Source organism: Conger conger, chromosome 11, assembly GCF_963514075.1.
Source record: "Conger conger chromosome 11, fConCon1.1, whole genome shotgun sequence".
Lineage (NCBI taxonomy): Eukaryota > Metazoa > Chordata > Actinopteri > Anguilliformes > Congridae > Conger > Conger conger.
This window is the reverse complement of record NC_083770.1, coordinates 15,732,253-15,758,739: the sequence shown is the minus strand read 5'-3', so window position 1 is coordinate 15,758,739 and position 26,487 is coordinate 15,732,253.

Sequence of the window (26,487 nt, the reverse complement as noted above, 5' to 3'; positions counted from 1 at the left end):
TTGTTTCGATGCTCTCCGAGTTAATGATGTGAAAACAGGTCAGCCGTAATGTCTTTCCTTTTGCCTGCTTGCGGCGAATCCAGACTGAGTACTGCAGGGGGCGAGGTTTCTGCCACAGAGCTGCCTGTTGTCTGGAAGGTTGCAGCGTTGTTTCGGGGGGATTAAAATGGAAAAGATTTGAAGAACATGAAGAGAACCCCTGTCGACAAAACAAAAACCAAGCGAGTTTTGTTGTTTCTGAGCGAATTGTACAGCGAGACTATTTTCCTCACACAGACCTGACCCTAGCTATTGGAAGCATCCTGTGTGAACTCAGTGGTATGTATCAGGTTGTAGCTGTTGCTAAGGCACCTGTGAACGTGTGTGTGTGTGTGTGTGTGTGTGTGTGTGTATTGCTGCCTGGAGCAGCTGTGGAACAGGGCGGTGGGTTCCCCCTGAGGCTTAGTGAGGACAACATGGCCCTCTGTGCCCTTCCCTTTGGCACACAGCGTTTCTGTACATTTAAGTACATCTGTACTGCCCTTACAGAGACACCCAACTCAAAGCCCTGTATCTGTGTTCATCTGTACTAGCCTTATAGAAACATCCAACTCAAAGCCCTGTATCTGTGTTCATCTGTACTAGCCTTATAGAAACACCCAACTCAAAGCCCTGTATCTGTGTTCATCTGTACTAGCCTCACTTAAACACCCAACTCAAAGCCCTGTATCTTTGTTCATCTGTACTAGCTTTATAGAAACACCCAACTCAAAGCCCTGTATCTGTGTACATCTGTCCTGGTGTTACACAGATACCCAACTCAAAGCCCTGTATCTGTGTTAATTTGTACTGGTCTTACACAGATACCAAACAAAAGTCCCTCTATCTCTGCACACCTGACACCGAGACACACAACTCAAGACCAAATGCTCTACATGGTTTTCTCTTTTTTCTTATTTTCAATGATGGCATGGGAAAGAGATGAGTAGAGCAAGAGAGAGAGAGAGAGAGAGAGAGAGAGAGAGAGAGAGAGAGAGAGAGAGAGAGAGAGAGAGAGAGAGAGAGGAGGGAGAGGGAGAGAGAGAGAGAGAGAGAGAGAGAGAGAGAGAGAGCATTCAGGTCAACCCTGCTTTATTGGGACATTACTGATGCAGGTAAACCGAACTTCATGTCTGTGTTTTGGCGCACTTCACAAAGATTCCTGCAGTTCATGATGATCAGTAGGGGGAGCGGCCTGCTTTCTGCACACATTAATTAAACACAGCTTATTTGGGACGCTGCGGATGCATAACCCCCCAACAGATCTCACCAGCAGCCCATTAACATCTGCAAATTCAACAAATTAAGTCGACAGATTAAGCCAAGCACTTATTATCATCTTCTTTGCAAATACGAATAATATGGGCAAATATTTCCTCATTCCTAATCCTGTTTGCCAATCTGATATCTGTTCAATAAGCCAATATAGTGTGAGAGGGAGAGAGAGAGAGAGAGAGAGAGAGAGAGAGAGAGAGAGAGAGAGAGAGATATTGTACAGTAAGCCATGAGAACGGATGATTGTTCAACATTTTGAGTCACTGGCCAACCCCTCACTGGCTCATAGCTCAAGCCGGTTTAAAAAGCCCTTTGGCTGTGATGTGAAGACTAGTGAACATTAATACAATGTCCACTGGTACAAGCAGTAATACTGGAAGAACACTTTTCACAGGAAACAGAAGCTACAGTACAGTTTTCATGTGGTCTGCAAAAACATTTTGAGTGACTGTTTTCCTTTATTCTTATTTTATTTCTATATTCTTTTTACGTACAATGTCTTTTCTTCATAATTGTTTCAATCAAGCATTTTGAGCTACATTTTATGTATGAAAGGTGCTATATAAATGTAGCCTATCGAGTAAGAGGTTTCCTGCATTGTGTGTTCAGAGATGCTCTTCTGCATACCACTGTTGTATTGTGTGGTTATTTGCATTACTCCCACATTCCTGTCAGCTTCGACCAGTCTGGCCCTCCTCCTCTGACCTCTCTCATTAACAAGGCTTTTCTGCCTGCAGAACTGCTGCTCACTTGATGTTTTTTACCTTTCGCACCATTCTCTGCAAACTCGGGAGACTCAACCTCTTGACCATGTCTGCATGCTTTTATGCATTTAGTTGCTACCACATGATTGGCTGATTAAATATTTGCATTAACAAGCTGGTGTACAGGTCTACCAAATCAGTTACTCACTGAGTGTACAGTAGGCATGTTAATGGATGATTTTCATGCGCAGGGCTGTAATGAAAGTTTCTCAGCTTTTTCCTCAGCTATTAGTTGCATATAGTACATCTTTAAAGCCGTATTCATATCTTTGACTATTTCTGACTTTTACATGTGACTTTATTTGCAAAGCCTTACCTGTTTGTTTGAAGAAGGCGAGACGGGAGGGTTGAAACAGATTTGTAAAAGAGCGAACCTGAGGGTGAAAGGTCAGGGATCGGAAGGTACATCGTGTTCGAGCTGCCAGCCCAGCTCAGCTGCCACTGCTGCCCTTTGAAGGGAGAGGAATTAAACAGACTCTCAAACAGCCTGTACGGTTTTCCTCAGCTCTCTCACCCTGAGTCCACTGACCATAACCGTTTCAGTCAGGATCACGGTGCTTTCCCCTGTCTTTCCTGTGTGTGTGTGGTGTGGGTGTGTGTGTGGTGTGGGTGTGTGTGTGGGTGTGTGTGTGTATGTGTGTGTGGGTGTGTGTGTGTGGGTGTGCGTGCGTGTATGTATGTGTGTATGTGTGTGTGTGTGCTTGTGTGTGCATGCATGTTTGTGTATGTGCATGTGCTTGTGTGTGCGTGTGTTTGTGTGTGTGTGTGTATGTATGTATGTGTGTGTGTGTGTGTGTGTGTGTGTGCATGTATGTGTGTGTGTGTGTGTGTGTGCATGTGCTTGTGTATGTGTGTATGTGTAGTATATGTCCATGTGTATATATATATATATATATATATATGTGTGTGTGTGTGCTCTTGTTTGTGCTCTTGTTCATGCTCAGTGTTCACATTCCCCCATCAGTCTTGCTTTGCCACAATTGTACGCTCAACAAATGATGATTTTTTAACCGCATGTCATATTGTGTTACTGCAAGAGGCATTCCAAGGTGAAGGCGCTTCAGTTCCCAGCATGGCTATTAAAATGTGAGAAAACATCTTTCCGTTCCAGCTTGTGTCCTGCTGGGTTTCATTGTCTGTATGTCCGCATGTCTGTCTGTCTGTCAAAGGACGGCCCAGGGGCCCTGTTGTGTCGGGGAGGTCTAGTTTTGGACACATGACAAGGGGTAATTGGACAATTATTATGTCCTCAGTGTCAATATATTTTTGAATCCCTGGAGCCAGGCCACGCTGAGCAAACCTCACCCCTTCCTGGCCCTGGCAGTTTAATTTTGGCAATAGCGGCTCTCCAAATTGAGTTTCGGGCAAAAGAATGACATTTGGATTTTAAACATGAGGAAATTTGCTTGAAATGCTGGCTTAAGAAGAACAAAGACCTCTGTCCCCGTAGTATTTTCCCCTACAAACAACCATCTCTTCAACCGCAAGCCAACCCTGTATGTTCATGAGTTCTGTCTCTGCAAGGAAGACTGGAGCGCTTTCCCAGGCTGACGTGGACCACACCAGAGAAACGGCCTTCCTCTTCCGCAGTGGACCGGCTCATGAAGGAAGGGAGAAGTATGGAGAAGCTGAAAAAGTTTTGTGTGAAAGGACATAAATAAATGAAATTTGGGTCGCCTCTCTCGCTCCCTGTGTTAATTGGAAGCAAGGTGTGAGGCGTCCGGTGGGCTTTGGCAGGTACGGGTTTTTATTTTTGTCTGGCCTGAGATCTGGCTCAAACCAGATCTCCTCCCCTGTCAACAGGAGCAGATGGTCACTCTCTTTTTCTCCCTCTCTCTCTCCATCCCTCTCTCGCTCACACACACACACACTCTCTATCTGCTCTTTTTCTTCTTCCTCTCTCTCTATCCCTCCCCTCTCTTGTTCTCTCTCTCTCTCTATACCTCCCCCTCTCTCGTTCTCTCTCTCTCTCTCTCTCTCTCTCTCGACAAACATCAGACTCGCCGACAGCACCAGCTAGGTGATGCAATGTTCTCCCAGCGTTTCAGCAATGTTGCAGCAACTTCATTAATGCATCCGGCTTTGGACTGTTGGAGCCTTCAGTGGCAAACAGGGAGCCACTGTAAGGAAGATCTGGAGTACATTTTCTCCCTTGTTTCTACCAACACTGATTCTACCTCTGGTGTGAGTGATGAAAGAAGCTGTGCAAGATGAACTACTTGAAGCGTATGAGACAGTAGCCTTCTCACCATTGCTGCCTCAGGCCACACACTGCACTACAGGGGAGCTAGCACCAGGAGGAAATAACTCCTTTCTCTCACTAATACAGCCGTAAACCTGTCTTCTCTTTAAGGATGTAGTTGACATAATTGAGGCTCATCAAAATGAATCAATGAGTCAACGAATCAGTCAACATAAAGATCAATTCTTTAAACATTCTTGACATTATCCGAAGTGAAAATATTGAAAAAGCAGAAAATGAAAGGTGGTATGTCTAAACTCTAAAAGGTGATCAGGCTGACCTGCCGATAACAGCAGGACTCATAAACGATCTCAAACTGGGGCCAGGCTTTACCGACCGGTCCACGCCGTAGTTTATTTCAGAGATTTTATCAAAACCGACACACAAAGGGGGGGGCGGGGGGGCATATCCAGAGATGAGTGATGCTCGTAGCGGAGGGTGGGGAGGGGGCAGGACCGAGACTGACAGGCCATTAAGAAGCAGGAATAACAGCCCTTATGGCCGGGTTGTCGGGGCGGTAATCTACACGTTGATACATGGGGGTAAACAGACCGTATATAACGGGGGGGCCCTCATCCCTTTCATACGCGATAAGGAGGCATCCACGGAACCTTACCGCCGCATTACCGCCGTGTTCCACAGGCCATTAACCCTCGATCCGCCGCCTCCGCGCACCGACGGCCTCTCCAGATTTACAGCGCCGGCCGCGTATCGCACCGCGCCTGGAGAGCCTCTTAAAGGCGCAGTAAACACGTACACGGACCGCCACGGCACTAACCACACGCATGTTCATCTCCGTATTCAGACTCAGGCAGGTGAGAACGCGTGCGTCGAGATGTGAGGTGCGTGCTTAAGCGCCGAGACGTGAGGTGCCGGCGAAGGCGGGGTCGCTAACGAACGAGCGTCATCCGCGCCCTCCTCACGGAGGAACCACAGTTTGAGTCCCGTTCCTTTTCCCCCAAGAGTCGGCCTCAGCTCGGAGATCTGCCGCGTTTTCCCTGTGAAAAATGAGGCACAATTACACGCCATTGATCATGCGGCTCGCCCGTCTGATCTTATGCCACATGGATTATGTCGTAATGAACACATGAGCCCGCGTGAATACGTTATGGGAATGAACTTTTCTCAGAAAACGTTTTTCCAGGGGATTTGAACTTTCGGTGTCAGCCCAAAGGTTCAGAGCAATAAATCATACAGAAACGCTCTTTTAATATGTAGTTCTTACAGTATAATTATAACGTTTTATAGCGCGTGTGCAGGGGGCTGGAAAAAAAAGGCCTGGGGCTCGTTTCACGAAAGCGATTTGTGAGGATTTTTAGTCGCAGATCGCAATATCTTATCAAAACACGTTTTACGAAACGCAAATAAAACTGTGACGGCTATAGACCTCTCACAGAGCGTTTTTTTCCCTTGCACATACAACGTTTGTTCGGATAGTGCTGAAATACAGAAAGTTCCAGAAAGAAAATAATCAGTTTCCCCAACACAGGCATCAAGTGAAACATTTACGTATTACTTGGTTGATAGTTTCCAAATTCCAATCATCCAGGGACTGAGAATGAGCGCACATTTGTGTAGAAATGGGTTGGCTTCCTCTCTGTAAACATCACCCAACAAGTTGCATGTGATGACACTTACAGAGTAGGTTACAGAGTAACGTTCCTCTAAAGTGTAGGCTATTAGGTGTAGCAGGGAGGCGTAGTAGTTCAAATTAAATAAATTATGAAAATTCTATTCTTAATTTGAGTAGGCCTATAATTCTAATTTAACTGCAAGATATTTCCACCCCTTGGACACGCATGGACAGCCCACATAGAGCTTAGGAGTGTTGCTGAGCACAAACGCACGACACAAAACCAAAATAAGGCGGGTGGATGAGAATGATAGCCCATTTACTGATTGCCTTCATGAACGCACTTACGACGTGAGTTCATGGCCTGCGATTGCGTTTTCTACGTGAAGCGCCCCAAAAAGGGCGGGGTAACTCTATAGCATTATGCAGATCTCAGCTCGCATGTTGAACATTTTGAGAAACGAGCCCCAGCTCTGGAAATAACAACAATATCATTGTGACTTTTAGCTAAATCGGTACTTCTACAGTGTCAATCTTTAATTGTCCTTTACGGATTGATTTCTCTATTTATCACTTCTTTATTTATGCAGCCATGCAAAAAGAAATAGGAAAATCTCTCGCTGGCAGTTCTTAGCGCTGTTTAAATTGACATTTTGTGTTTGCTGTAATTTTTCCTTTCTAATTCAGTCTCAGTCATTCATATCAATTTAGCAGATCACCCTTTTCCATTCCAGTGCTTTAAAATAACTCTGTTTTCACCCTGAAAGTGAAGTTTTATTTAAAAGCACTTCCACAAAACTTTGGTGACATCCTTTGCAAACTACAACAAAGGTTGTGACCTCGCATTATAACCTTTACCCGGCTGGTGGAAACGTCCGTCGACGTCCGAGATGACAGGATGGAACCAAGCAGCCAAAACCCGGCTTCTTCTTAGAAACTCATTTCCTGCTCATGTTGAGAGACAGTGCTCACTAGCGCCACTGTGGTTGGCTCCAGTATTGGTCATCCAGACCCGTTTTCAATGTAAAGTCAATGGTAGAAAATAGAAAGTCAATATGTTTTTCCCCAAAGAAAAATGTCGCAATCTGTGTTTTTTCTTAACGTAATGACGTAATGATTACGTTTTCTTAACGTAATGCAGTTTTTATTTTAGTTATTCTATTACGTTATGAGGTTATTGTGGAAGAATCAGAGACATATTACGTCATTGTCTCTCGCACACTGAGTGAAGGAGCCGTATCTGCTTCCCCGCTGCACTGTCTCTGGCTCCATAGTGTACAAAATGGCGGCGCCCTGACTTCCTGGGCTTCTACGCTTGTTGCTCTCGGCCCGTGCTTCAGCGCAGTCTGTGGGTGGAACAGCGGGCCCGGGTGACATCACAGCTCACGCCGGACGCCCCGTCAGACAGGGTCAGCGGCTCTCATATCACAGCTCGTAATTGAATTCACACTCGGGGCCCGAGGCCCCCTCGGCAGGCCCCTTAGGGGACCCGCGGCGCCCGACAGTAATTCCCTCTTAACCGCGCGCACCTGTCTGCGGCTACGGCCAGTCACGGCCCCTCGTACCGCCGAACAGCGCTGTAATTCCTCCGCGCCGTTTCCCCTGGGCCCTGAGGATGAGCCTGAGCTGCTCAATTCTGTCCCCTGCCCAACCAGCCACGGCTTCTCTCTCAGCTTAACACAGATAGCAGTATCGCTAACCCCAAATCCCTGCTCTCTCTCTCCTTCTCTCTCTGTTACTCTTTCTCCTTCTCTCTCTCGCTATTGCTCTCTCTCTCTATCTCTCTGTCCTTCTCTGTCTCTCTGTGTCACTGTCTCTTTCTCTCACTCTTTCTCCTTCTTTCTCAGCTTAGCATGGATAGCAGTATCGCTAACCCCAAGTCCTTTCTTTCTCCCTCTCTTTCTCTCTCTGTTTCTTCCTTTCACACTTCCATCTCTCTCCCTGTGTCTCTCTCTCTCTCTCACTCTCGCTCTCACTCACTATCTCTCTCCCTCTCTCTCTTTCTCTCTCTCCCTCTTTTGCTCTCTATCTCTCTTCGTTCTACTGCTCTATCTCATCAACTCTCTTTTGCGTTTCTCCCTTTGAAACTTTCAGATTGATTTAATTAGCAACATTTCTTTAATCACGTCTTTCATTTCATGTGTATATTATAGTACATTATACAGATGATTAGCCCGTGGTTGTTCATTCTCGACTTGACATCGCATTGTTACGAAGTGCTGCGATTCTCACTTTGCATAAAAGCATTTTTGGCAATTAGAACAAGGTTTTTTGCATGAGGCGGAAGACAAATATAGGAGTTTTAGCACCGAATGTTTGTCTTCCAGACATTATTTCTTTCGAATAGATAATCCTATCTGTGATATCGATGCAGGTTTATTAAATCTGCAGTTCCGGAGCGGAATAGGTTTGTTCATAGTTTTCTGCCATGTAATTGTTCTTCTGATATATATTTTCTTTGAGTCCCACACTGTCAAACAACAACGGGGTTCATATATATACTGCCCAGAACATTTCATTTTACCAGGCCTCAGAAATTAAATTAAGCGTAAAAGTAAATAAACCCGGCGAAGTTTAAGTCGTCGTTTGATTTCAAGGCCCCTCCGTCCTTCTTTTCCCGCACCTCAAACAGAAGTCCAGGTAAACAAAACCCCCCGATATTAGATACAGAAGTATTAAAGGAGAAACGCCCGTAAACAGCGGATGCGATGTTGGAGCCAGAGACTCCGGTGGCAGAATAATTGATGATCCTGGGCCCAAACGCGCGCTTCAGAAGGGAAGGGTTTGTCACGGGCCGGTGTTCGGGGCTCGCCGTATCAAACTGGAGATGGCCGAGAACAAATACGTCTCCGGGCATGTTTCTCTTACTTATTAATGACGCGGTTATTTATTCATGCTTTTCTTGTGTCGCCGCGTCGGGCTGTCCTGAGACACGGGTTCTGTTCTGGGAGCGCGGACCGGCTGCGGGGGCGGGGGTGCGGGGGCGCGGGGAAAGGGGGGGTCCAGCGAGATGGCAATCTGTGGGGTGAGATGAGGCAGAGGGTTCTGGGTGTCGGGGGAGATAGCGGAGAGATGGTATCAGGAGCAGGGTTAGTGCGGGGGGCGGGCGGGGGGGGGGAGAGGGCACGTGGGGGGGGGGTGAGACGGCCGCTTTATTGGAATTTTGAAGCAGGAGTGACAAGGGCGAAATCTATCAGAGGGAGATTGTTAACACCGCAGCGCGGGAGAAGGCTGTTATCAAGCGCAGACAGGCCTCAGGCCCCATGCCCCCACGCCTCCGTCAAGAGCACCGCTTTGAATCTCAAACGCCGCTCGGAGGGGCCCGCGGGGGCCGCTGACGCCCGAGACCAACGCACCGCTCCGGACTGTACCGCTCCGGACTGTACCGCTCCGGACTGTACCGCTCCGGACTGTACCGCTCCAGACCGCTCTGGACCACACCGTACTGTACCGCTCCGCACCGCTCCGGACCGCTCCGTACTATACCGCTCCGGACTGTACCGCTCCGGACTGTACCGCTCCGGACCGCTCCGGACCGCACCGGACTGTACCGCACCGGACTGTACCGCTCCGTACTATACCGCTCCGGACTGTACCGCTCCGGACCGCACCGGACCGCACCGGACTGTACCGCTCCCGACCGCTCCGTACTGTACCGCTCCGGACTGTACCGCACCGGACTCCTGGGCAATGAGCCGGCTTTCAGGCCTGTCTCTCTTTCCCTGTCTCACTCTCTCTCTCTTTCTCTCAATTTCAATCCAATTCAAATCAGCTTTATTGGCATGGTAAGAGTACATTTACATTGCCAAAGCATACACGTACATAACAAACAGAACTAATAGGCAATAACAGATTGAACTACCATTAACACGCAGAAGAAATAAATTTAATTCTACAGCTACATCACATACAATGAGCAATCGCAATGAGCTACAGTATAATAAATGATATAATTTCTTTATTTTGATTTTAGTGTTGTTTGTTACTCAGTGTCCCTCAGTTTGCGGCAAGTGTATTGTGCTGTCAAATCACCCTCTCTTTTTCCCCTCTCTTTCTCTCTTTCAATCTCTCTCCATCTATCTCTCTGTTTCTCTCTCTGCGTGTCTCTTCTTCCTGCTGTCTCTCATAAACTCCCGTTTGCGTTGTGAAGGGGAGGGGGGGAGGTGTGCCGGCACACGCTAGGCGAGGCTCGCGCGGAAAGGGGGCAATCCAGTTCACGCAACCGACTTCGACTCGTCAGCCATTTTGTCCAACTCCTGTTCCCCCCTGTGTACTCCCCATCTAGGCCTGCCCCCAGAGGAGCCCACACTGATATGTTCAGCAGACATTACTATCATCATTACAGAGTGCAGCGATGAAGGGGAAGCCAGAAGAGTCGAGGCGCGTAAGAGCCTCCGATATATAATTCAAGAAACGCAACAAAAAAAAACAGCTTTGCCGACTGGAAGGGCTGCAACTTTCCTGTGGTAACATGACAGCGCTTCTCAAAAGTGTGCGAAACTTGGCTCCGCTTCAGACGACGCGCTCTCACCACTTAGGATTGTGGGATGGGCGGCGGAGGATTCGGAGATTCTGTGTGAAATTATTATTAGAGTAAATATTTAAATAAATGCGGTGTCAGAGGGGAAGAGAGAACAAGAGAGCAACAGAGGAAGAAGCGGGGCAGGAGAGAAAGTGATGTTTTTAGGAAAGTTTTAACAAAATGTAAAAATATGAAATAATGTGGGGGAAAAATATGCCATTGAAGCATTTCTGAACTGAGAGAGAGTCGGGGGAGAGAGAGAGAGCAACAGAGGGAGAGACAGAGAGAGAGCACTAAACTCCGTATGACCTCCGCAGAAACACTAAATACGCTTAAGTCATTCACTAGGGATACGGTGTGTGTGCGTCTGTTTGTCTGTGTGTGAGTGTTATGTGTGAGTGTGTGTGTATGCACTATGAGAGTTCATATGTGTGTGTGTATGTTTGTGTATGGTTTTTTTTGCTACTCCTGTTTTGCTATGTCAGCTGGTTATTGTTCTTATGTAAGTGTAAATCATTCTATCACATTGTGCTGTATAAAAATGGTTTTAGATAGAATCCATTGTCAGATTAATCAAATAGACCCAAGTGCTTATCTTTGTTGTAGCCTTCGCATTTGAAATTGTACTTCCCTCTAGGGTCTTTTAGCGCACTTGTCCCTAGCTATGAGTATGCACTTTGTTGTACGTCGCTCTTTATAAGAGCATCTGCAAAATGTCAATAATGTAATGCAATGTTTGTATATGTTTGTTCGTGTATGTGTAGTCTGCCAAATGACTAAAATGTAAATATAAATGTATGTTTGTGAGAGAGAGAGAGAGTGTGTGTGTGTGTATGTATGAATGTGCTTGTCTGTGTGCATGTATGTGTGTGTGTGTGTGTGTGTGCGTGCAGCAGGGGTAAGGAGAGGGTTTCGTGTGTACATGTTTGGGTGTGTGTGTGTGTGTGCGTGTGTGTGTGTGAGCAGCAGGGGTAAGTATAGGGTTGTGTGTGTATATGTATATGTGTGTGTATATGTGCGTGTGTGTGCGTGCAGCAGGGGTAAGCAGAGGGTTGTGTATGTGTGTGAGCAGCAGGGGTAAGTATAGGGCTTGGTGTGTGTGTGTGTGTGTGTGTGTGTGTGTGTATGTATGTGTGTATGTGTGTGAGCAGCAGGGGTAAGTATAGGGCTTGGTATGTATGTATGTGTGTGTGTATGTATGTGTGTGTGTGTGTATGTGTGTGTGTGTGTGTGTGTGTATGTATGTGTGTGTGTGTGTATGTGTGTGTGTGTGTATGTGTGTGTATGTGTCTGTGCAGCAGGGGTAAGTATAGGGCTTGGTGTGTGTGTGTGTATGTATGTATGTGTGTATGTGTCTGTGCAGCAGGGGTAAGTAGAGGCCTCGGTGAGCTGGGAGGTTAAACAGCGGCTAAGCTGAACGGAGCAGAACACCCTGGGGCCTGCATTAACAGCAGCTCTGTCGTGTTCTCTGATGGAGATTTACCGCCCAAACCACACTGTTATTCGCCTGGACAGCCCCAACCGGCCCTGGATGGGGGGCCCCTGTGGCCCCATCACACCCAGCAGCTGGGCCCTAAAACGGCTGATTAAAAATACTGCCGGAGATTTGTGCTTCTCACACCACTGAGCTGACTGGCAGCGCTAGGAGCGTTAGCATTAGCTCCGTCTCTATCGCAGCAGCCAGGGAAACTGCTGCCCATGACGTCAGCATACACTCTGCTGCTGTATCGCACACAAGCTCCTCTGCACGGCTAGGCTGGGTACCTGAAGTTTCTGTAGGGCAGGGATGTCCAGTCTTAATCCAAAAAGTGTGGGTGCAGATTTGTGTTTTAGCCTTGCACTACAACACTTGATTTTACTATTTAACCAACCGTGGTTCAATCAGGATCTGTGGAAGCAGAATCGTGTCTCGTAATGCTGGGCTAAAACACAAGCCTGCACACACACCAGCCCTTTTGTGAGACAGTACACCCCCTGCTGTGGCACATTTTTGTCCTCGGTCACTCCTGCTCAAGCTCAAGCTCGATGATGACACGATATGTGATAACATGCAGTGGCAGTGATGAGCAGGGGTCACGGGTTTGAATCCTACTGCCTGACGGAAGCATTCCATTTTCAACCGGCTGCCGCAGAAACTGGGTAGTAGCCAGATGAATGCAGTGCGGTAATGTAGCTTTCTATTCTTCTGGTATTTTCCTGTATGTTTTCTGTTGAATCTTCTGCTTTTCATCCATTACTGTGTAGTGTGTCCTCCGGCCTTGAGACGGATGCTATATCAATAAAATGCATTACTATTATGATATTAGGAATGTGCTTGCAAGAAGCTCCGCATTTGAATACGATTTTTTCGCCTATTATATGTAATGCGTGTTCACTGCTGACTTCCTGTGGTAACAGTTCCGATTGGTCGACAGCGACGCGCGCCGCCGCTGAAACAGAGCTCTCGAGCCGCGTCCCGCCGCCTTTTCCCGCCTCCCTTCCGCTCCTGTTGCTGGGCAGAAAGGCCCGGTGGCGGCCACCCTCGTTAGATTAATTGAATGAGTCCCGCCGTGCCTTAATTAGTGTGGAAAAGATCAATGATGTCAGGCGCTGGGAGCCGACTCCGGGCCCTCTGCGGGCGCAGGATAAGGGGCCGCGGCTGTTGTACATGTGGGTCGCGTGTGCACTCCTGTACGCCCCGTATGATTAATGCCTTCTCCGCCAAACCCTATCTTGATGGAACGTGCCGATTCCTCTTCGTGTCCGCGCGTTTAGGAGCTTCGCTTCTGGCCTGAACGGAACGGATCCGGAAGCAGATGTCTTTTAAAACAGCCTGGCTCCGGTCCACTCTGAAGTGCAAGCTAGAGTAGTCCCTTTCATGATTTAAATATCTAAATACCTAGAAGGAAATTATCGGGATAAAGAAATGTATGTAATTATCTGAGCCCACCTGCAGAAGCATGATTTTACCTCGCTCTCTCTTTGTATGTCTGAAACCCATTTCCTGTTCTCCTCTCGCTGGAAAAAAACAGCTGTTCAAGGTTGACTGGCTGGGTTGTCCTCTACTTATCCTGGCTATATCTGCACCGGAACAAAAGGCCTCCCTGCCTCTCAGCTTTGAAAGGGCATGCCCAACAAGCAAGCACAAAGCTGGGTTCAGTGAGGAAAAAAGCTATCAACATTAGCATAATTTAGCATAATTACAGCCGAAGAGAGAGCCACACAGTTTCAGAATGGCAGTTGAAGTCGATGAAGTTTAGAAGGTGTTTGAAGTTTGACTTTAAACGTTCAACCAGTGATTTAGCGGTATTCACACAGTTCATGCAGTTTGCCTTTGATCATAGATCATGTAAAATTTCTCATTTCAGAAAGGTTAATTAGCAGCTCTGTAATTAAAAGTGTTACTCATGAGCTGGCCATTGCTAGAACTGAGCCGCCTCCTTCAATATCTGCGCCCTCTCTTCCCTTCACACACACATACACACACGCCCACACTCACACACACTCACCTGCCCACACACGCACATACACACACATGCCCACACACACACACACATGCACACACACTTGCTTACACACACAGAAACAAACACACACACAGCCCCCCCACACACACACACACACACAGACACACAAACACCATAGAAACACTCCTGCTCACACACACAAACACACACACACACATACCCACCCACACACACACACATACCTCCCACACACACACAGACACACAAACACCATTGAAACACACTTGCTCACACACGCACACACACACACACACACATACCCACCCACCCACACACACACATACCTCCCACACACACACAGACACACAAATACCATAGAAACACACATGCTCACACACGCACACACACACACACACACACACATACCTCCCACACACACACACACACAAACACCATAGAAACACACATGCTCACACACGCACACACACACACATACCCACCCACACACACACACACACCTCCCAGACACACACAGACACACACACTCCACACACACACACTCCTGGAGCCATAACAGAACGATGGCGGTGGAAGGGTTGGAGATGGGCGGAAAGGCCAGTGCCTTTGATGGGATGCATTGTTTACCAGATGAAATTTGTGGACTGTAAGCTGCAGAGAAGGGCACGGTAGGAAATTGAATGGCTATTGTGAGATTGTGGGGCTGTGCAGATAAAGTCACTTTCTGCTGGAGGGGAATAATTGCCCTGACATGGGCATTGTTGAGCGGGAAGATGGAGAAGAGAAATATGAAGAAAAAGAGAGGAGAAAATGCCCATTGAACTGTTGATTGAGGTCCTTAGCTGGGGCTTGGCCACCCCTGCCACAGCGGAGAGGCTGAAAGGCGCTCTCGGGAAATTATTTGCAACGCTCTCTGTCTCAAAGCTGACGTTCCGCCGCTGAGGGGGAGAAGAATAGAAGAAGGGGCTGACTGAAGGGGCTGAGGGGGGGGGGGGGGGGGGGGGGGGGCGGTTTGGGGCAGAGAGAGAGAAGATGGTAGGAAAGTATCGCGCTACAAAATGGACAGAGGAACTGAAGTGGGACCTTCAGATTGGGCAGGTGACTTCTAGATGAAGGATATGGCAGCAATGCATTAAAAGTCACAACAAGAGGAAATAGAATGGCCTTGGTCAGCCAAAATTCTTGAAATTAATAAAATAATAGTTTTGCCATTGAACAGATAACTTTCCATCTGGCAATGCTGTGAATGCATATACACGCTTATAATTGTGTGTATCATTGTGACACACACACTTCATTCAGATAATGAGGTTTATGAAGACACATAGCAACACGTGTTAGCTTTTTAAAAATCATTTTTGATTTTGTTTTTTTTTATACCCTTAATCCACCAACTCAATCATAGAAAGCGTCACAGTGCTGTGCAGTAATGCGTGCTCGCAAAAGCAGTTATATCCAAATTACAGCTATTACTGTGTAATAACTGCATTAATACAGTGTAATTACATATGGATTGCAGTGTAATTACACACGGTCATTAAACAGGGTAGAACAGCCATGTTATTTTTGTCTCTACAATCTTTAAAGCAAAGTTAACAATTACCTGAACATATCTTTCAGCTGGTAGGGCTGATGTTTGGTGGCAAGATGAAAACAGTTTTCAAAAAATGAAGGAAAGTGTTTACTTTTCTATTTCACACTGTCGTTATGTTCCGAAGAATCCATCAGCGTCTGTTGATGGCTTTGCCACACAGAACCATGGCAACGATTCTGTGCAGAACAGAGGATTCGTGTGAGAGAAGTGGGTGAGTAGTGTGTGCATGTGTATGTGAGCATGTTTGTATGAATGTGCATGTATGTGGGTGTGTGTATGTGTTTGTATGATTGTGCATGTGTGTGGGTATGTGTGCATGCATGTGTGTGTGTGTGTGTGTGTCTGCGTGTGTGTGGGTGTGTGTGCATGTCCATGTGGGTGTATTTGCATGTATGTGCAGGTGTGTGTGTGTTGCACATGTATGTGTGTGTGGGTGTGTGTAATGTTTCCATGTATATGAGTGTGTGCATGCCTTTGTGTTGGTTTTAAAATAAATTATGTTTGGGAATACGGCAAATGCATTACAAGATATTATGATAATTTGTTCCATATTTTATCGAGAGCAATGAAATTCTGGAAAGAAGCTGTTTTGTCAAGCCTCTCCTGTCACTGGCAGCTAAAACACTATTTGTAATCAGACACGTGCAAAAATCTATATCAATTAAAAACTCAATTATCATCATTCTTTAACACACAAGCACACGCTACCCTGTAATCACATGCATATTATGGAAACCACTGTTCCAGAGAGCTGAGTCCTATTCATAAACCCCTCACCGCATTTTCAACAAAACATCATTATTCATTTCTGTCCTTCAGTTACACTCAAAACTAAATGCAAGTGGCTAAACAAACGGCGTAGCGTTATTTTTAGAAATTAATTTTTAGAAATTAAATGCTGCAGTTCAGCTGAATCCAGACTCACAACTTGCCACTGTCTCGAGTGGGGCTTGTTTATTTACAAACTCATAAACACATATTATTATTATTATTATTATTATTATTATTATCATTATTATTATTATTATTATTACCATTACCATTACCAGTAATTTCTAGTAATTAGTAATTACTAGAATTATTATTATTATCATTATTATTATTATTATTATTATTATTATTATTATTATTATTAATATAATTATTATTATTGCACAGGTCATTGCCGGTGTTGATTGAATGTGTGCCTGTGTCTCACTGTAATGTGGTCTGTGCAGTCAGAGGATAACAGTGACATAATATTTGTTTCAGCTGAGGCCTGTCACCGACTGACCCTGATTAAGACCAGCAGGCCTCCCCCAGGGAGCAACACGGGGCCACATAGCCCCAGCACGGTTAGCGAGCGCTCACCGCTACATAGCCCCAGCATGCTTAGTGAGCGCTCACCGCTACGTAGCCCCTGTACGGTTAGCGAACGCTCACCGCTACGTAGCACCTGTACGGTTAGCGAGCGCTCACCGCTACGTAGCACCTGTACGGTTAGCGAGCGCTCACCACTACGTAGCACCTGTACGGTTAGCGAGCGCTCACCGCTACGTAGCACCTGTACGGTTAGCGGGCGCTCACTGCTACGTAGCACCTGTACGTTTAGCGAGCGCTCACAGCCCTAAGGATTATCAGGTAGCATCAGCGTGTCAGACACCAATCACACGCACGCCTGTCATGTTCATCACTGTTGCACACAACTCGCCCTTCTGCCGGGTTCATAAAAGAAATGACCCTCGGGGTCGTAGTCTTCCTCTGCGTTCCGTTGAGTCGCGCTGGCGGGATCTAAACGCTCCTGTTTGTCTTCAGATCCCACTCCTCTGAATGATTTATCGCTCCGCTTTGCTCGTTACTCCAGCGCATAATGGGCAAACCCCCAGAGGCTCGTGGGTGTTCGAGGGTGGAGCTGAGGGGAGTTTGTGGGGGGTGTTTTGGTGGGTTTTTTTGGAGTGGGGAGAGGTGGCGGGGGGGGGTGTATTGCGGTGGAACGTCATTAAATATTCAGGAGGCTTTTCTTCACTGGCGGTAATTTAGAAATATGAGGCTGCCGGTGGTGTTTAAAGAGGGGATTATTAGCGGAAGATAATCTCTCCCGCTTCTCTCGATGCTCCCTCCCCTTCCGGGCCCCCCGAGTCCTGCGCGGCTAATCGTGGGAGCGCTACGGATGGCGATGTGGCTAACGACGTTGTTAATGCTAATAATGACTGTGAGGAAGTGCCAATAGTAAAGGGGAGTGGGGGAAGGGGGGGGAGGGGGGCATTGGTGGATTTAGTGGCAGTGCATTAGCTGAACACATTTCCCGGTAATTTATGATTTTCTGTTTTAAACTTGCGCCATTTAATTACGAATATATTTCATCAGTAATAAATGTGTCACTGTTATGTTAGACAGTCTGTGGTTTCCTTAGGGAACTGTGGTGTACCTACCTCTTTATGAGATACAGTATGTATATATTCGCCCAAAAAAAATAGATGCCATTCAAATCTCAAATTTTGCTGATCTGAATCAGGAGGTGTTTGAAGAGGAGGTGGGAGAGCAGGAGATGAGGCTGCTCCTCCTTTCATGTGTACTCCCAGATGCCTCTGTAACCTCATGAAGCGTGAGAGGCATGTCACACTTTCGACACAGCTATAGGCACTACAGTTAAGCTATAAGCACTGCAGTACAAGCACAGTTAAGGCTGATCAGATGCTGATTGGCAGGTCTACTATAATGATCCATCTGTATCACAGCCACTGTGTGTTCTTAGGTTCCTCTGGCACCTCAACACATCACGCCAACATTGGTAGATGTTTGGATGAATGATGGTGGATACAGTACAGATGTCTGTGCTTCATTAAATTGACCCTTTGAAGAGCAGGTTTTTGGAAATTTTCTTCTAAATTCAAGTGTTCTAGAACTCCATTGCTTTCAATTAAGTGGTGATTGTTACATCAGCATTAGAACATTCAGTAAAGAACATTCTAATCACACATATTTGTGATATTACGCCTAAAATGGTTAAAAAAAGAAAAGGGATTTAGCGATAATTCATACGAACGTTACAAAGAGGACCCCCAGAACTCCAGAACTACATTTTCTCAGAATTTGTAAATCCACAGTGTTGGAGGTCAGAATGAATGTGTGGGGCCATTCCACATCACAAATTGGTTTATTTTGATTATAAGGGTTGTAAGGCAATGATGTGCCATGGGATATCAAACCAGGCCTTCGGTAATCTTTCTTCTCAACAAATGATTATTCTCAACCTGTTTCTGTTTGCTTTCCTTGATTATCAATAAAGCAATGAATTCACTGAATAAACAGGACCATTTGGTGCAGCCCTTTGTTTGCGCAATCACAATTTTTACATCAAAAGAAGTGTACAGAATTATCTTAGACATACAGATTATCTTTGTGTTTTTGATACACATGGAATACACATCATTCAATATGCCAGATGTCATGGGATGAATGAATGAATTTGATCTGTACAGATCAGGCAGGTTACTGCTTGTGAAAGACTAAGAGTAATGTAATGTAATGTAATGTTATGTAATATAAGGTAGTGTAATGTTATGTAATGTAATGTAACACAGCAGTTCTTCCAAACTGAAGCAGCATTCAGCTCATTATCAAATGTGACCCGTTCCATCACAACCAGTCGCAAGTCGCAGCAGCCAATTTCACATAAATCAATGTTTAGGTAAAAATGTTTCATTTTTGGCAGTTCTTAAAGGGTTTATTCGTAAGATGACAAGTTATAGCCCCAGAGTCTTGTTAGCCCAGTGTCGGTAGTCTCCCAGCCTCACATAACTCTTGCAACAAAACGTTGAAGCCGTTTTTCTCAGAAACATGGTTTGGTGGCACTCAAATTGAAATGGGACACAACTCCCTTGATATCTGGAGTAGAGAGATAGCTTCGGTATCGTTAGAAAGCTTACTAAAGCTTATTCTCTCCTTTCGATTACTTTCTAAAACTCAAAATACGTTTTGGGGTCAATACGACTGATTTTGATAGAGCAGGTCACAAATGGTTTGTTGCCTCCATCTCTTTCTTACCTATGGCCCAGTGTGGCACCTACACCTGGCTCAGAGCCACAGGGGTTAATAACCAGCATAGCGGCTACATAAAGGCAGTCATAGCCTGACAGGTGCCTAATATTACATTCCATTCATTTAGCAGAACTCTTATTAAAAGGTCAGAAACACAGGGGCATTCACCTGAATAATAACTGCAACATTTCCAGTCTGGTAAACATAGATGCAAGATTGCTCATGCACTAGTACACCCTTAACTGTACACCTTAACTGTGCTAGAGTGCTAATGCTAAAGTGGTAGTGCACAGTATCTGTGCTGGAGTGCTAACACTAAAGCGCTAGTGCACAGTACCTTTGCTAGAGTGCTAATGCTAAAGCGCTAGTGCACAGTATCTGTGCTAGAGTGCTAATGCTAAAGCGCTAGTGCACAGTATCTGTGCTAGAGTGCTAATGCTAAAGCGCTAGTGCACAGTATCTGTGCTAGAATGCTAACGCTAAAGCGCTAGTGCACAGTACCTGTGCTAGAGTGCTAATGCTAAAGCGCTAGTGCACAGTACCTTTGCTAGAGTGCTAATGCTAAAGCGCTAGTGCACAGTACCTGTGCTAGAGTGCTAATGCTAAAGCGCTAGTGCACAGTACCTGTGCTAGAGTGCTAACGCTAAAGCGCTAGTGCAGAGTACCTGTGCTAGAGTGCTAAATCTAAAACCCCCCTAGTGCTCCAGAGTGTTATCCTGAAATGCATAGAATCTACCTCCATAACAAGCCCAAAGAAGAGAGAAATAGAGCTATGAAATATAACCCAACCCACTACTGCCCACAGCGAAGAACACACGTTTCCAGCTGTCACTTCCAAGACCCTCCTCCCCTTCTCCCCTGCATGGGTACTTTGCGAGTCCATGCACCGCTGGTTAATTTTTACCTGTCAGTTACCTGATTGCTGGCTTCGGTTAGTGTGTTCCAGCGAGTTAATTGGTTGCAGGTGTGCCTCGTTGTCCTGGGAACCGCTTGCTGAATATTCAATAGCTGCAGCACAGCCACTTTGCGGGAATGTACGACCCACCCAGAACTCTACCCCGGGTGCTGCCACCGGGTAAATCCGTCAAGGCCACAGGGCATACCAGTTCTTGTGTCTTTTATTAAATCAGAGAATGTGCATTTGAATATATAAAACAAATACAAATCGAAAATACATATTCATTTTTCCGCTAAACAGCCAGGTCTCCGTCCACGCACGGCTGCTGATCTTAACTTCCGCGTGCGTTTAAGAATCACGGGCGGAACGTTCTGGAAGGGGAGATATTAATAAGACGGAGACGGGGATCCCAGCGTGTCTCCAAGTCGTAAGCAAGCGTTGTCTGTCCCGTCCGCGTGTTGCTGGGGGAGTTTGGGAGGGCAGCCGGCGAGCTCTGAAGCAGTATTAACTCCGTATGAGAACTGAATGCAAATGAACACATTTGTCAAATTGTGTGCACAATTTTCGGTTCCCGGAAGATTTGAATAAGAGGGAATGAAAATAAGAGATAAAAGAAAAAAGAAATAAAAGAAATAAATAAATAAATGAAGTGAACCCAGACACTGTTGTGCTCCCAAGAGGATTTTCTGGCAGCAAAATAATATTTCAACCAAAATTACAGTACCATACTGAGCCAGAATAATTTTAGACAATTCTGTTGGTGATGGAGAATGCATACATTTCTGATTACCATGGCATTCAGTGGATAGTGCAGAGCAACACCATACACACAAGTACGCACACATACATACACACTCACACATACCCACACACCTACACACACACATACACACATGCAAACACACACACACATATACAGACACATGCAAACACAGACACACACACACATACACACACATACACACACACAAACACACCCACACCCAGACATACACACGCACATACACACACACACACACCTGTCATTCACTTAAGTTAAATTAACCAGAACAGAAATCTAGAAAGTTCTGCCTCAGCTGAATGTTAGGCCAGCTGACTCACTGAAGATAAAATAAATAAAACCAAGGGCAGTTATGCAAAGAGCACTCATTAAACTAAACGAACCAGCGAACCAAATTCACCCAGCTAGAGAAAAGGAGTGTGCAATTATAACTGATAATACAGCTTCATCCCTCAACTCATGAACTCAAAATGTCACTTTACACAAATAAATAAGGCCTTTTTTCCCTTTACCTTCTGCCTGCAGTTATGAGCCTGAAGTCTGCAGGCCTGAGCAGAATCTTCAAGCCCTCTCCCTCCCTCAGACAGGTCGAGACACTTTACCGCTATTTTTTAATTTGATTAATTTCCATTTTGATTGCGCTCTTATTCTGGCGGAATTAAACTCTGCGGGATGCTGTTCCCTATGGGGGCGTTTTATTTTATATTATTTTCTCCGTGTTGAAGCTCCCCGCACTCTCCATACCGTATGTCATTATTCACCAATAACTTTTCTCGGATCATTTGCTTTTCATTTATTTCAGTTGCCATCAAAAACTTCTTAACTTTCTTGTGATTTTCCCGAATGCTTGTTTCTCATTTTATCTTTTTTAGAATACCTGACTTATGGCAGCTGTCGTGCAATATTTCTCACAGCAAAATGTTCAGTGTTAATTCAACTCTGCAAAGATTTTGTACGAGTCCAAGAGGAATCCAATTCTGCTGGGTTCAAGTTGAGCAATCAGATTTAATCAGAGTCAATAAATCAATCAACCAAATGTATTTTATAGCACTCTTTATACTAAGGTGTTCCACAGTATTTATCAATCTGGCACCTCCTCATAGACCAATTAACAAATTTTATCAATTTAGAACATCTTAAGTCAAAATGTTCTGAGTATCAAATTAGTCTCATGTAAACAAGATGTGCATTTATATTCATGTTCATGAGCACATATGGGTATGCTTGCAACAACTGTACAGTATTTACACACACACACACACTCACTCATGCACACACACACATGCACACACACGCACTCACGCACACACACTTACTCATGCACACACACACATACACACACACACACACTCATGCACACACACCCACACTCGCGCACAAACACACACACACACAGTGGTTGAAAAAGCAGCGTTGCTGCCTAATCACAAATCCAATTAGACTACACGTGCTGGTCTGCAAGCCCGAGGCAGCAGAACACTGATGACTTTTCACAGTCCAATCAATGCACAGAATGCAGAACGTGACAGCGGACAAAGCACGTTTTAATAAAGCCTATTTACTGTTGAGAGAGAGAGGGGGGGGGGGGAGAGAGAGAGCGAGAGAGAGTAAGAAAGAGAGAGGCAGATGAAGAGAGAGATGGACAGAGAGAGAGAGGGTTGGAGAGACAGAGATGGGAGAAAGGGAGAAAGGAAGAGGGCGGGGAGAGGTAGAGTCACCGTAGGAGGATTAGAAGGAAAGAGTGAGAGAGCAGCACCCTTCATCCTTTCAGTACTTTGTGTAAGTTCCCTGTTTTACAGTAAGTCACTTTGCTTTCACCTTCAGACTGGCTTCTTTAACACATTCTCTCCTTTATCCAGGTTCACCAACCTGTGATTACAGAGCTTCTAAAAAGGGGAGTGAGAGGTTGCCAGAGAGAGAGAGAGAGAGACTCTACTGCTCCTGCACCAGCAATGTGCAGTCACCCAGCTGTAAAATCGCCCTTTTTGTTTGTTTTTAGGGACTGTCTCAGGTATGCAATTTTTTTTAAAGGTGTTTGCTTTTTTCAATAGAGTCGTGTTTGCCCTATCCCATTGGTCCATCTGTTTGTCTGTCTGTTAGCTGGATATCTCCAGAAGTTATGAACAGATTTGCATGAAAGTTTGTGGAAAGGTTGGTCACGGGGCAAGAAAGAAATGATCACATTTTCACAGCACTGGCGCAGAGCGGGGTATGGAGGCGCATAACTTCTGAACAAATTCACTTAACGCCCGGAAACTTTGTGTGACTATCAGCAGGGGTGGCTGGAGAACTCATTCCGGGCCAGCGCACAAATACAGGGCTGATTCTCCACACGGTGTGCCAATAACTGAATAAAAAGCTTAAGAGTGGGTAGAATTTAAACAGGCATATCTCTTCTCTCTCTCTCACTCTCTCTCCCTCTCTCCTTCTCTCTCTCTCTCACTCTCTCTCACATTCTCCCCCTCTCTCACTCTCTCTCCCACTCTCTCACTCTCCCCTCTTTCTATACTCTCTCTCTCCCTCTCTCTCTCCCCCTTTCCCCCTCTCTCCCCCTCCTTCTTTCTCTCACTCTCTCTCCTTCTCTCTCCCCTCTCTCCCTCGCCCCTCTTTCTACCCCCTCTCTCCCTCTCCCTCTCGCTTCATGTGAAAGGCATGGAAGAAGTTATTAACTTTGCATATATGACGTGGAACTGGCACATCTTGACAACTGCTCCTGTTGGCGGAGGTGTGCACTCTACTGAGTGCCATATTGTAGTTTCTTCATTGTTATTATTTTCATTTCATTAAAAGGTAATGGATTCATGTTGACATTTATTTGAAATGCCTTCTGGTTCAATCAGCGGGTTGGTAATTTTCACATTCAAAAACACATTGTCATTATGTTAGCAGTATGGCAGCAATAACTTACAAATAATGCAGCCAATTTTCTTTTTCTCAAGGCAAACATACATACACATTTCAATTCTTTATTTGAGATTGCAGATAAACACACAGTCCCATGCACAAAAGACACACACACACACGCACGCACACACAAGCTGGAAACAGCATTTATCCCATGGTAGATGATTTAAAGTATGTTCAATTTGGTACAAATATGGTCGGTACGGATATTAAGATGATACAGAAGAGGTCTACACTCCCTAAGGAGCAGTAACTGGTCTGCTTGGGAAAGCCCTTTGAATCACTTTAGTCATGTGTACTATCTGTTTACTGAGGCCTCTTACAGATGTACTGCATGTGAATATCTAATGTTTGTTTCAAAAACAAACCCAAAAAGATTGTTTATATGGGTGTTATTGTGAAATACTTTTTTGACATGTTTCAGAGCCAAAAACCTTGAATAATTTATATTGTTAATATAGTGTCTTAAATGTACTGTATATGATTGTGTGTTTCTGTGTATGAATGGCTGCGTATGTGTGTGCCTGTCTGTGTATGTTTTTCTATGCATATGAGAGTATGTTTGTGTACCTGTGAATGTGTGTGTCTGTGCGTGCGTGTGTGTGAGAGAGTGTGTGTGTGTGTGTGACAGAGAGACTGTGTGCACATGGGCTTATTTTACACGGTCAAGGCCCTAATATGAAAGCCAGCTGCATGGTGGGAAATTAAAATTGAATTGAAAAGCCAGCTCTGCTTCATGACAGTGAACCATGATTAAAAAGCCTATTGTGAGTTTAATGACAGGCTGCGCCAACATGCATGACTGGAGACCACAGTGAATCAGGGAGGCTTTCAACAGAACCCAAAGAGAGAGACAGGAGAATGGAGGCTCGTCCCTGTTCGCGGGGAAGGGGGGCAGGTTCGGGGCCGTCGTCGTGGGTCATTCCGGTTCCTGTGAACTCCACTTGACGTTCACGGCCGTGGACAGCTGACGCTCCATGAGAAAACCACCTTATCCGACCTGTGTTCGGCAGTTCTTCCAGCGACCTTCAGCATGCACTTATTGTACGTTGCGTCGGATAAAAGCGTCTGCCAAATAAATGTAATAATAGCAATACACAGAAAAAGCAGAAACGTCCTTCAGGGGTAAATGGAATCGCGGTGTATTTACTCATTTCTCATCGCATCAAAAGGAGAGAGGCTTCCGTAAGTCTGCAGTAATTCAAACGTTCGCATTTGGCACTCGTCGTAATCAAATCCAAAATGAGATGAGTGAAATTAAGCCCTGAATTAGCCGTGCATGCTCTCTGACCAGGGTTTGGCTTCGTTGAGCAATACGAGCATTCATTTTCCTCAAGAAGAATTTGGGGCTCATCCATTGGCAAAATGAGCTAATTCAACAGAGAAAGAAATTTGACGCTTGCAGTTAATTGCGAATCAAAGTTACGGGCGAAGTCTGTTTACATCGACCCAGATAACGGCACGGTACCCTCGACCGTTCTAGAACCTCCCCAGATCTCCGCGTGTGAAAATGTGCCAACGTGGCGAAGGCGGAGTCCCACCGCCGGAGCGCCTGTCTGAGCGAGCGCTCTCCCGGGGTCGCGACCCCTCCGTGGCCCTGCGCTGAACTCTGAGTGGCTGTCTCTTCGGAGAATCGTCTGTGAGTCGGGGAGAGGGCGGGGAGGGCGCTGGGAGTACGGAGGTGTGAGGTGGGGCATCGGCGAACGCGCCGTCAAGCACGCTCACGTCAGCCAGGGGGCGAGGGGGCCGGGCGCACGCCCCCGCTGATGCTGCTCGGCATTGTGGGAAGGAGCGGAGGCCTGATGTCAGCTAATGAGGGCACTCAGTGAGGACTCCCGTACTCACAGGTCACACTGATTGAATCTGACCGAGGAAGCAGACTGCAGTCATAAAGGAACCACAACAACAGACAACACTGACCTTTCAGTGCCCTGTTCTGACATATATTTTGGCAATATATTGTCGGTTTTCACAAACGTAGACTTTATTGTCCATTTTAAATATATAGCAATTGTACCTGTTCAAAGAAATGTATTTCTTTATAATTTAGCAATGGCTATTTTTAAAGGAAATGTTGTTTTGTCTAAGGTAGGCCCGTCTCGTCCTGTTAACATCTCAGAACTCGGTCGACTTTTGTTGCAGACAGGAGATATCAGCCTTTTCGGATGTCGGCTGTGTAGCAGGACAGTTTCAGGTGACACACTCCTACAGGAATGTACATCATTCCCTTTGTTCTGAAATGAGTCACCAACTTTCAAAGGCCATGCCCAGATAAACACAATCCTTCAGTTTTCTGTGGCTCTCTTGGAGTAAACATGCAGTGGATATAATCCATCAGCTAAATCCCACACATTCTGTCTAATAAGGCCCGGTCTTCCATCAGCATTCATCCGTGATGTTTACTCAAAAAAAACACGAGATTCAGTAGCATT